The sequence below is a fragment of the Ptychodera flava genome, chromosome 7 (genome assembly GCF_041260155.1).
Source record: "Ptychodera flava strain L36383 chromosome 7, AS_Pfla_20210202, whole genome shotgun sequence".
NCBI lineage: Eukaryota > Metazoa > Hemichordata > Enteropneusta > Ptychoderidae > Ptychodera > Ptychodera flava.
The window spans coordinates 43,513,565-43,525,352 of NC_091934.1; the positions used below are offsets into that span (position 1 = coordinate 43,513,565).

Consider the following 11,788-nt stretch of genomic DNA (forward strand, 5'->3'; position numbering starts at 1 on the left):
ATGGCCACTGTTTCAGCAAGTGCCGGTGATTCAATCTTACTGTGGTGCTGGTTATTGTCAACTTCGGTGGTACACGTGCAAGACAGAACACGATGCTGACATACATTGGCTGTAGTGGGTCTTGTGATACCATGGCTCATGGTAATGGCACCTATCACTTCTCTGGTCATAATTTCATCTGATTGTTTATTAACTCCTAGGACGGGTTCTCTCAGTCGTCTGATCTTTTCTTCCATATCTAGTGTTTCTTGGTCATCTGGCATGTCGGCATTTGGTCGGCGAGACAGTGCATCAGCATCGATGTTTGCTCGGCCACTTCTATACTGTAGTGTGAAATCATAGGCTGCGAGGGCAGCTAACCACCTGTGTCCCGTAGCATCTAACTTTGCTGTGGTAAGGACGTAAGTCAGCGGGTTGTTGTAAGTAACAACTTTGAACTTCGTCCCACACAGATAGTCGTGAAACTTGCTTGTGACACACCATTTCAAGGCGAGGAACTCTAACTTATGCACTGGATATCTCTTTTCACTTTTTGTCAGTCCTCGACTGGCAAAAGCGATTGGTTTAAGCAGGCCATCATGTTCTTGGTATAGTACTCCACCTAGGCCATTCAGACTGGCATCTGTATGCAGTATAAATGGTCGGGATAGGTCTGCAAATGCTAATACTGGAGCGTTTGTCAGTAGTTCGATGATCTTATCCATGGCTTTTTGACACTCTAGCGTCCATCTATCGCCGAATGGCTCTGTAGCACTTCTGAATGCTACGCCATCATTGTCCTTGTACTTCCCTAGCCTCTTTCTCAACTTCGGAGGGATATACCCAGCAGTCAGGTCGTTCATTGGCTTGACAATTTGGGCATAATTCTCAACAAAGCGTCGATAGTATCCTGTAAATCCAAGAAATGTCTTTAGCTCTTTAATATTCTTTGGGGTGGGCCAATTCTTCAAAGCTTCTATCTTGCTGGGGTCAGGGCTCACGCCATTTTCATCAACTTTATGTCCAACGTAGGTGACTGTCCTCCAGAAAAGCTGACATTTCTCAGGTGATAATTTCAAACCATACTCAGCTAATCGGTCTAGCGCTTTCATTAGCCTGTCTTCTGCTTCGTCGACTTATCTGCCAAATATGATCAAGTCATCCAGGTACATCAATAGTTCTATCAGGTGCGTGTCACTCATACATTTCTCTATCAATCTCTGAAAAGTGGCTGGTGCTCTGGTGATTCCCTGGGGCATCCGTTCAAACTGGTAGAAACCAAGGGGACATATAAAAGCTGTCTTCTCCTTGTCTTCCTCCGCCATGGGAATCTGATAATAACCAGACTTCAAATCCAGCACATGAAACCATGTACACCCGTTTAGGCAATCGAGTGCTTCCTGTATCTTAGGTACCGTATACTGATCGGGTATTGTCCTCGTGTTTAGAGTTCGATAGTCAACGCACATACGTATCGCCCCCGATTTCTTTCTCACAAGCACAATAGGCGAAGCGTATGGGCTCTTTGACTCCTTTATTATACCGGCATCTAACAACTCCTGGATGTGGCGCTTCGTATCATAGAAGTCCGCCGGTGCAATTCTCCGTGACCTCTCACGAAAAGGGGTCAGGTCGCTCAGGGGAATGCGATGTTCAATGGCCGACGTATGTCCTACATCCCAATCGTGTTGCAAAAACACATGCCGTCGTTGCTTTAGCTTCTCATTGATTCTGGCCTTGTCCTCATAACTAAGCGGGGAGTCACCAAAGTCAACAATGAAGTCCGCTTCATTTTCCGTCTTGTCAGCACTGTCCTGTGCTGTCACTTTTGTTTGGTAACTGCCGCACTCAGTATTCCCGTCAGAGCCCTTTTGTTCTGGTTCAGGCATAAGTTCACTGGGTTGTATGGGTCGCACCCATTCTGGTAAGACTAAGTCCGCAACAACGCGTCTTGGCATGATGGTTATGTTATGTCTGGTATCATTATGCACAATGACTTTCACTCGTTGGGTACTTCCTGGCAGGAGGGTGGTGACACTGCTCTTTATTATCAATCCTCCTGGGGTGTGGTGATGGGATGGGGTTTCCACCAACACGGTAGTTTCTGGCAATCCAATTATTCCTCACCTATACATGTCAATGGCATTGTCTTTCCACTCAGTATAGTAACGGGTCTTCTCCCTGCAAGCCTAACAGGGCTGATCCGTCCATCATGGCCACACTTGTCAAAGGCATCTATCCTCTTGTATGCTTCAGTGAAGAGCGCTGCCATCGGTAATTTCTTCAGGTAATGCTTTCCCGCTATTTCTTTACATCTATGAGCCATATTACGAAATATACTAGTGTTGGTACCACAAATCACTGGTACGTCTTCACTTTGGTCACGGTCTGGGGTAACTAAAGCAAGTGTTTCACAAGTCTCCTCCACTCCAGCTACTTCCTTAGGGAACCGAATGGATACTGTGATATACCCATAGTACGGAACCACTTGATCACCTGCACCACGTACTACCAAGTCTTCAATTGGCTTGAGGCGGCAGTGAGACAGGTGTCTGTCATAAAACGAACGCGAAATGAGGGTGACTTGGGAACCACTGTCAAGTAAACACTGGCAACTGACTCCATCGACGAACACTTCTGTAGTCATACTATCGCCTACCAGCCCTTCGGGTAGTGGTTCACTGGCTACGGAATGTTCGTTAACTTGTGCAATGTTGTCAATTTTGTCTTTCCTTTCTTCATGTGTATTACTGGGGCTACACTCTTCTTGGACATCCACGGGCCCCTCTACTGTGGGTGTCCCCGGTAGTTTCCCTTCGACTCAAAAAATGCTCGTGCGAACTTCTGCTTGACCAGCTGTAGGTCTGGATTATCCTTTCTGAAACATTTCTTCTCCGTATGTCCGTCCAAACCACAATTAAAGCAAAAGTTCAATTTCTTGAACATATCAGATCCCGCTTGGTTAGTATTCGATGACTCCGTTGCTGATGTCGATGTTTCTGGTGTTGGGGTGGAGGCTGGTGTCGATACTTGGGACTGGTTCTGCTCTCTCCTCCTGCGATTTTGCTGACATGGTCGTTGCTGACTAGTTGGCGTCGACCAGGTGTTACTCGAGGCTGGCTGTGTGCGTGGCTGGTTGTCATTTCCCTTCATCATCTGATCCATTACCTGCTGCACTACTTGCTGTATATCCGACTTATCCAATGGTTGCTTTACCACTGGTGCCGATGTTGCGGTTGCTTCAAAACTATCACAGATAGTGATGTAATTTGTACTGGCACTCGGCGTTGTCCCCTTATGGGCTCTGTTCTTAGCTTTCTCTTCTTGACGTGCTTCCTCCTTCCTTACCATCTGCATTAACTCGATGTAACCTGACGGGTGGTTGAGCTTCGTGTCGAGTTGCAACGATGACAAGTGGCTTTCATTGTACAACACTCCATCGGTGAACTGTTTCAGGCGAAGGTAATCGGCCTCATACTCTTTGACACTGCCTTGTCGTATTGCTCGTCGCAACAGAGTCTGTAATTCCTGCAAGTACTGAGAATGTGACCATTCTGGTTTCTGATAACACGACTGAAATGCCTTCAAAGACTCGGCAGGGGTAAGTCTTGTGCCATACGAACCCTCAAGGGCATCAAGGTAATCACGTACTGTCAAATTGGGTGCTGGCGTCAATGACCTAATAGTGTTCATAGCAGGTCCGGCTAAGCTTTCAGCGATACGTTTCTTCTTTTCTGCATCTGATACATTCCATTCTTTGATCATTTGCTCTGCTTGCTCTGCCCAACTTTCATAGTCGTCTTCATTTACTGGTACTGGTCGCCTACCGGAGAAAACTCTCAGTTTACGATACCACCCAGACTCATTTGTCCTTGGTTGCAGATTAGTCACAAGTTTCTCCATCATATCCATCCAAGCAGCATCAGGACCAGCTTGGCGTGGCAATGGTGATCTGCTTTGGGGTCTTTCTCTCGGCTGGTAAGGCGTACTATTCCTGGGAGGGGTAGGCAATGAAACATATTCTGCTGGTTCTCTGTCCCTTACGTCATCGTAGCCGTCCAATCCAGCCAATTGTGCTGGGGTCAACGGTGGTGGAGTCTTGATTGCCGTCCGCCAATCACCCAAATCCTCCTTTATAGGTTCCGGTGCCTCCCTCATCCAGCGGTAAGATGCTCCATCGCTGCCGGCCATATGCAGGGAAGCCTCCTCTCTGACGTTGACCGAATGGGGGAACCTTAGCATTTTAAAAAAATGGGGCAACAGGAGTAAACATCCCAACACTATTGTCGGCTCCACTCTTTTCATATGCCAAGAATCAGCCCATTCCCTCTTTGTGGCTGAGTGGCAAAGCACACCTATTCCCCCTTCACATCTTAATATTTCTGTTAAGTCGGCATCTTTATATTCTCTGGTAATAAACTGCAATAAATCACTCACATCGTTAATAGTTGCATGGGAAACCCAGAAAACTAACCCATGTCTAAGATCAAAACCATTCTTATCATATACTTCAACTGCTTTTCTCTCAAGCTCATCCATTTTTCGTCAACAACAAAACAAAACAAACAATGCAATGCAATACTGATATCAACGGGGTTGGTCTTTTGTAATCTATACTCTTAACTGTTAAAAACACTACTGCAACATTAACTGTACAATAAATTACTCATTCAATCCAATATCACCATCCCGGACGAGGCCCCAATTTTGTAACTCAGGTAGTTAAACTGTCAGTCAACTAAACCTGGACCCAAGTTCATATCACACAATAAACAAACTAGGAAAGAATGATTACAGTACAATTTGCGTTGCAGTTTATATTAAGGTTTAATTCACTACAGCTAAAATCTCTACTACTAATGATAATAACAAAGGAAACGCTTACATAACTGCCACTGGTCTTTTACTTGACTGTGCTTACAGAGGAGATCCAGTTAATGAATTACTGATACACTGCGTGTGTTCCTATCTTGTGTGGCCTGATTTAGGAGCCAGCAAGGAGTGCCTGGATCGTATCAATCATCAACTCGACTATTACTACCAGGGTTGGAATAACCAAATCCCCAGGGAGGAGCATCTGGAAGGACTGTGTGTGTGTAACGTAGTTTCCTATTGGATAGACTGTCATCGTCATAGCAACAGGACGGACAGTGACCTACAACTTACGGAGAGGCCATTGTACAGCCATATGAACAATAGCTGAGTGAATGAACCCTAGACAACAGCCATTTTAGAATTATCTGGAACTTTATTATGGTGGATGAACGATGTACTTTAGATTTTGCGCCTGGAAATTATTTTCCAGTCATACTGCTATTAGTTTTAATCATTGTTAGACCAGTGTTTTTTATTCTTTTATTGTTATTATCATTAGTAGTAGAGATTTTAGCGGTAGTGAAATAAACCTTAATATAAACTGCAACGCAAATTGTACTATAATCATTCTTTCCTGGTTTGTTTATTGCGTGATATGAACTTGGGTCCAGGTTTAGTTGACTGACAGTTTAACTACCTGGGTTACATCTATTTCTGTAATAGTGTGTTACTGCTGGCGTTAAAGGCGGAGCCTCCCTTTAAGAGGGCGTAAGCTACGGCGGCGTTCATCGTGTAAGTGGACACCAAACAGATAACACGCGGGCACACGCTCTAGAAAATGTCACTTTTTAGTTGTTTCCGGTCGCAAAAACGCAGACAGAATGCCAAGCAGTCAGCGCGAAGCTGCTGCCGAGCGAACTCTGTGGTAATGTTCGAATTCTAACGCGACTGGAAGACGACTTTTTAGGAAAATCGGGCGTTGTGGTGTAGAATCAGTGACCTTTGACGATTTGAATCGACCGTCAATCAAACGCTTGTATAAACTGTTTGCAGGATTAGCAAAATGTGACAAAAGGTTGAGATCAGTTTGTGTAATTAATGTTATAGAAATCAAATATCGTACTGGCCAAGTGTTTGACTATGAGGAGAACTCCACTAATGCGAGAACCTGGGATTGAAAATTGCGGCTTTAAATAGGTTTTGAGTGACAAATCTACATATATGAACTAATGCAAACTCGTCATGATCGAGCAACTCTAATGTACATTTTTCGTCTGAGGTTGTCAAAATTCCCATACGTACGATTAAAGTTACATTAATAGTGTCAAGAGTATCGTAAGTTGCCATTCTGTGGTACATTACAGATTGCTGATTGTAATATCACATCATAAAGAATTTGTAGGACTGTTTGGAGATCTTTCTTTTGTAGGTGTTCATGGTATCGGATTATCCATAAAAGAGGATGAACTTCAAATCGGACATGGTTATCGATTACATCTTATCGCTAAGTTCCGGGATTCGCCCACATTTGAAAATGTTAGACCTTATGCGTTCACAGTAAGCATTCCACCCCATAGTGGTCGTTGCAAAATTGAGCCACAGTCAGGTGAGCTAATCGATCACTTTGATTGACGAATCCATTTTCAGTATAATTCACCAGTATTAAGTTGTTTGATAAGTAGAATCAGTTGTAATAGGGCCTTACAAATTCAGATAATAGCAAGTGTTGTCTTTTCCTCCATTCTTCTCGACGTTATGAATTGCAAGGTTCATCTACAGATTGTCTTTCCGTGTCAGCCTTTCTGCGATTACGCCATTCATCGTCCTAACATTGGCAATCATTCGTCCACTTCAACATAAACGGACATGCTTTGGAAACCACCTTTGTGGTTAGTTGCGAAGGATGGATAGATGACGAAGACCAGGTTCTCATGTACAGAATAGAAATTGGCGACAAAAACTCAAACAATGACGCAGAAGTTGTGTACTTTAGCAACGAAAGTATATCTCCGCCCTTGCGTCTCCGGGCCGGTCATACAACCAACGATAACATCTTGGAAGTCACGGTTTCTGTTGTTGATGTCGAAAATGCCTTTGCTGTTGTGAACTTTGACATAAAGGTTAGAATGTAGTTCCGTAGAAGTTAATTAGCATATTGGTTTCATTTCCCCTAAATGCCCGTGAAAAATGCAAGTTTAATCATTAGGTCGACGCATTCAGGGTAATATCACTACATTTACAGGTAACTAGTGCAGACATTGATGCGGTTCTTGATAGTTCAAGTAATATGACGGACACTCTCACTACGCTCTTGAAGGAAGGTGATTTCTTCTCAGCAACAGGCTACCTTAACGCACTTGCGTCAAGTCTGAATGCAAAACTGGAAAAGACTGAGGTAACTATGAAATGAAAAATACTGTGAATACTTTACTTAGATTGAAGGATTCAATCATCACCATATATAGCATGATTATGGCATTTATTTCCACATTTGTGTAACCTTTAAGACACGTTGCTGTAATAATAGTGACAAGGACCTCAGACTACATACATTGAATCCGAGGACTCTATTTGCATATCAAGGACTTTGTAAGTTTAATATGTGGATTTTTCACATTTTGCGCAGAACAAAACGATCGCTGAGTTAATCGAACGAACAGAGAAAATTCAACAGGTAGGAGAAATGTTGTTTATTAAGTAGACGCCAATTTAGAATTGGCGATATATGGGGTAATAAGCATCAAAAACGAAGGTTTAAATCTTTTGCTGAAACGATGCCAAGGAAACGCAAAATAAGTATTCTTCAAAAATAAGGATAATACCTATTAGGATTGGAGAAGCAAATTATTCCTATATATTTAGATGTTTAAAATTTAAAATGACAGCCACATTTGTAATTTCTATGAGAAAACATGGTTTCATTAGTAAGAAGATAGTGAAATCTCCATTATCGTCAAACAAGAGTCAACATTAGTCTAATAGATGTAGACAAGGATAATAACTGTAGAATATCCGCCTCTTATCCTTATTCTTTCTAAATTACGTAACATTTCTGCTTTTCGGTAGGCTGTCTTTTATGTTTGATCGTACCATAAAGACAAAGCTCAACATATTTGAATGAGCTTTCAGTGCATTCCACACTTACGGTTGCAATGGATTATTGTCGATGTATTTACTTTCGTTAAATGCGTATATATGACCGAACGGCGAACTTTCAGTAGTTCAAAACTAATTCGGGACCAAAATTAAATTTTCGTTGGGTCAAGATAGAACCATAGACCCTCGAGAAAATCCCTATGATAAAACAAAATCTTAGTCTGGTTTTAGTGGATCTAGTTGATTTAGGATGGTTTTGAGCTGAGGTGACTGTGGACATCACAGGATCTCATCCCGTTTTGCCCTTTGATTCACCATACGCCTTATTAATCCACAGCTCATTCTATATGCTCTATCGTGTCCGTAGGCTCGGGAAAGCATGATTGACGCCCTCTATCTACTGAACGCCACATCACAAATCCTCCTGAACTCAGAATATTTGCAGCAGATGGCGCAAACGCTTCGGTCTATAACAGCTTTCAATCATCCAGACGAACTTACATCTTACACTCAAGTACGTGAAATGTATATACTACAGGTGTTTCAACCCATTGCATATCATTACAAGATTTGCATATGCACCGGCTTAGATATGCAAGATACATCATCAGTCGAAATATCCTCAAGGTGGAGCTGCATGTTGCCAACATATATCTGTTTGGGGTAAAAACCTCAATTTTGATATCAATGATAAAAATTAATTTAAGGCAAAAACTTGACACTATTTTCATAAATGTAATATTATATTTAGAAGAAAATGACTTAATGACATGGGTTGAAAGACTACTACTCAAAAAGCGTGATTACTACTCAAAAAGTGTGATTAAAATCATTATAAATCATTAAAAATGTCTCTTATTCAAAAGTTGAGAACTTTATTACCAAACAAAATAGTCGTTTTGTTATATAGCAATTAAATGTGAAAATTTCAGAAATTTTGACACAAGCAGAATGGAGTTAAATTCTTTGGAAATCTTGTAAATGGGAGAAAAGAGAAGCTAGAAAATGGAGTGATTTGCATATATTTGCCTGACAAGCTAAAAGATGAACCCAACCAATATTTTAATATTTGGTTGACAAATTAATAAGAGGTTAATGAATGTTTGCAAAAAAGTTATTTTTGAGAAAAATTCACTGCGTTTTGTGCAGCGCCCCCTTAAATCTTTATTACGGCTTCGAAAACTAGTGATTCAGTCGATGAAAGTTAAGTAGTATGTAATGTCATGTATGAATGTGAAGACACACTGCATGCTTTCCTTCTTTAACTCGAAGAACTCGTTCAATTACGCTTAAAAATATTACGTAAATACGCTTTGTTGCATTATCACCATTCTGTGTATTTATAACAACAGAAACTGATATTACTATTGTTAATCTTTCATTAAAATACTCACAGTGCCAAAGAAGGATGGGTATATACTTAACACTTAAGTCTATTTTGCCATATTGTCACACAAACGTACGGGAACCGAGATTTTAATGATGACGATGAATTTTTTTGTTTCGTAGGAAACATCATCGATATTTCTATTGTACCTTGCTAACTTGGTGAAAGCAATGACGAATAATATAGAATCGGAGAAAATGGGATCCATTGTTAATGGTATGACGATAACATTTTTCGCTAGTTATGTTGTTATCACTATTATTATCATTGTTATCAAAATATGATTGATCATGATTAACCATTATTTTTAAATAGTTAAATATTGTTATATCATTAATAACGATGACAGTAATGATTATTGTTATTGTTGTTGTTGTTGTTTTCGTCGTTGTTGTTGTTATCTTTGTTGTCGTGTTTGTTGTTAAACAGAACAATGTGGTCATCGTAATGATGATTATGATCTTTATTTGACATAGCAAATTAAATGACAAAAATTGAAACGACACAAAATTTGTTAGTGCAACTTACACAAGACAGTATAACAGAAAATTTTGAAAAATGAAGGCCATTGTTTTTCTTAGTACATACTAATTGCGAAAATTAGGGCCACACAGAAGTATGGACATTTAAATTGTGTCACCTAAAGATAAACATGTCATTTTTGTAGTTTTTTTCTTGTATACAAAGTCGGTGTTAATGTTTTGATTCAACAGAAATGGTTTGGACATTGTCGTATGTAATTCAGGCTGGACACAAAAGTGATGCTTCAGTGGATAAGGCCCATGGTATTAAACAGGCAGTAAGTTTTCCCAGATGTCAACACTTTCGGGTGTGTTGACAATTGTAATTTTGTAACTTTTAATGTAAATTCATTAGTCACACGTAGGAGTGAAAAACATACAGAGGATACATTAATATAGGGAAGGTTTTGCGGTATAGTCTTCATAGCTAAAACAACTCATTCTTCATTTTATTCTTACATCACTCATGAACTGGTGGAACGAATGCAGTTACACTGGCAACCATTCACAACTGATGACATGCACTTTGAGTGACAGACAGACAGACAGACAGACAGACAGATAGACAGGCAGACTGAATGAATGAATGACTCATTGACTACTGATAGAATGACAGTCAGATAGATAGATAGATAGATAGATAGATAGATAGATAGATAGATAGGTAGATAGATAGATAGATAGATAGATAGATAGATAGATAGATAGATAGAGGTGATAGAAGAATTTATTGCAAGATATAGACAGGTGACGAGATGATGTCATATAGATGGATAGTTACGAAATTTGTATATTCACGCATGATGTTCTTACATACTGATCCTTCTCCCTTCCCATCCATCAATCCATCCATCCATCCGTTCATGGGGATGAGAAAAGCTTCCTGTCGATCATTGCCATGCTAGAGGTAACCACAGTCCTAATAATCCTAATTTAAGGTATTTTCTTGTTGTAGGAATTTCTCCATGGTAAGCGAGTTGTGAATAAGGTTGTGAATTCCACGATACCACAGCAACGAACCTTTCGTTGCACAAGTTTTCATAACTGTAACTTTTGACCAATATGTTATTTAACTCAATAGGTGCAAGCATCTATACGTCGGGCACTTGATGCTATCGACCTTTGCTCAGATGTGGTCTTGTCAAAATTAGGACCTGGTGAACCAGACGTTACATTTCTAAGTCCAAAAGTACAAATCCAACTTGGCAAAAGCGAAGCAAGGGAAATGTACAACAAGACATTTGAATCTACAGCGGGATCTTTCAACCTACCAAGCGAACCAAATATCTCCGAGTATCGATACAACATCATGGGATCAAAGGTACGAAATTAATCCATAAAATACTCGTGAAGGGGAGATATACGTAAGCAAATAAACCTCAACGTCGCGTTTCCTTGGTTCTTCGACATTGTCCTGGACAATTATTTTTTCGATGTGTTCTCGATTTTGTCAAGAAATGTTAATAAAATACTCTCTCTCTCTCTCTCTCTCTCTCTCTCTCTCTCTCTCTCTCTCTCTCTCTCTCTCTCTCTCTCTCTCTCTCGTGGAAAATTACGGTGCTCTATGCTTGAAGCACAGCGTTGTGTGTATCTGTGTCTGTGTCTGTCTGCCTGTCTGTCTGCCTTCTCTGTTTCTATGCAATGTTGACATATCATTGAAATATTCAGTTCCCTTATGTTGCTCTCATGTTATAGTTTGTCACATTTCTGACCAATCCGTACATATGGAATACTGCAGACTTCTTACATGAATTGCCAGTTGTCACTTTGGAGTTTCTGAACGAATCTAACGAGGAACTTCCACTTGAATCGCTGGTCTATTCGATTAAATTGTTGGACGACAGAGAAGAAATTGATGTTCATGATGCATCCGAAACATTCAGTTTGACTGGAAATGCTTCCTTTGGCGCCATATTTAACAACACGATAAGGGAGAGCGTTGTCAAGGTGACCGTGACGTCAACTGAGCCAGCAGCAGTATTAGATCTTT

General features: G+C 40.6%; 1 long non-coding RNA gene across 1 annotated transcript; it reads left to right on the top strand.

The window, feature by feature from the left end:
- Positions 1-9,399: 9,399 nt before the first annotated feature.
- Positions 9,400-11,105, top strand: LOC139136252 (uncharacterized). The gene is made up of 3 exons (XR_011553172.1): positions 9,400-9,493; positions 9,991-10,076; positions 10,880-11,105. It is a non-coding gene; the product is annotated as an uncharacterized lncRNA (long non-coding RNA).
- Positions 11,106-11,788: the final 683 nt, after the last annotated feature.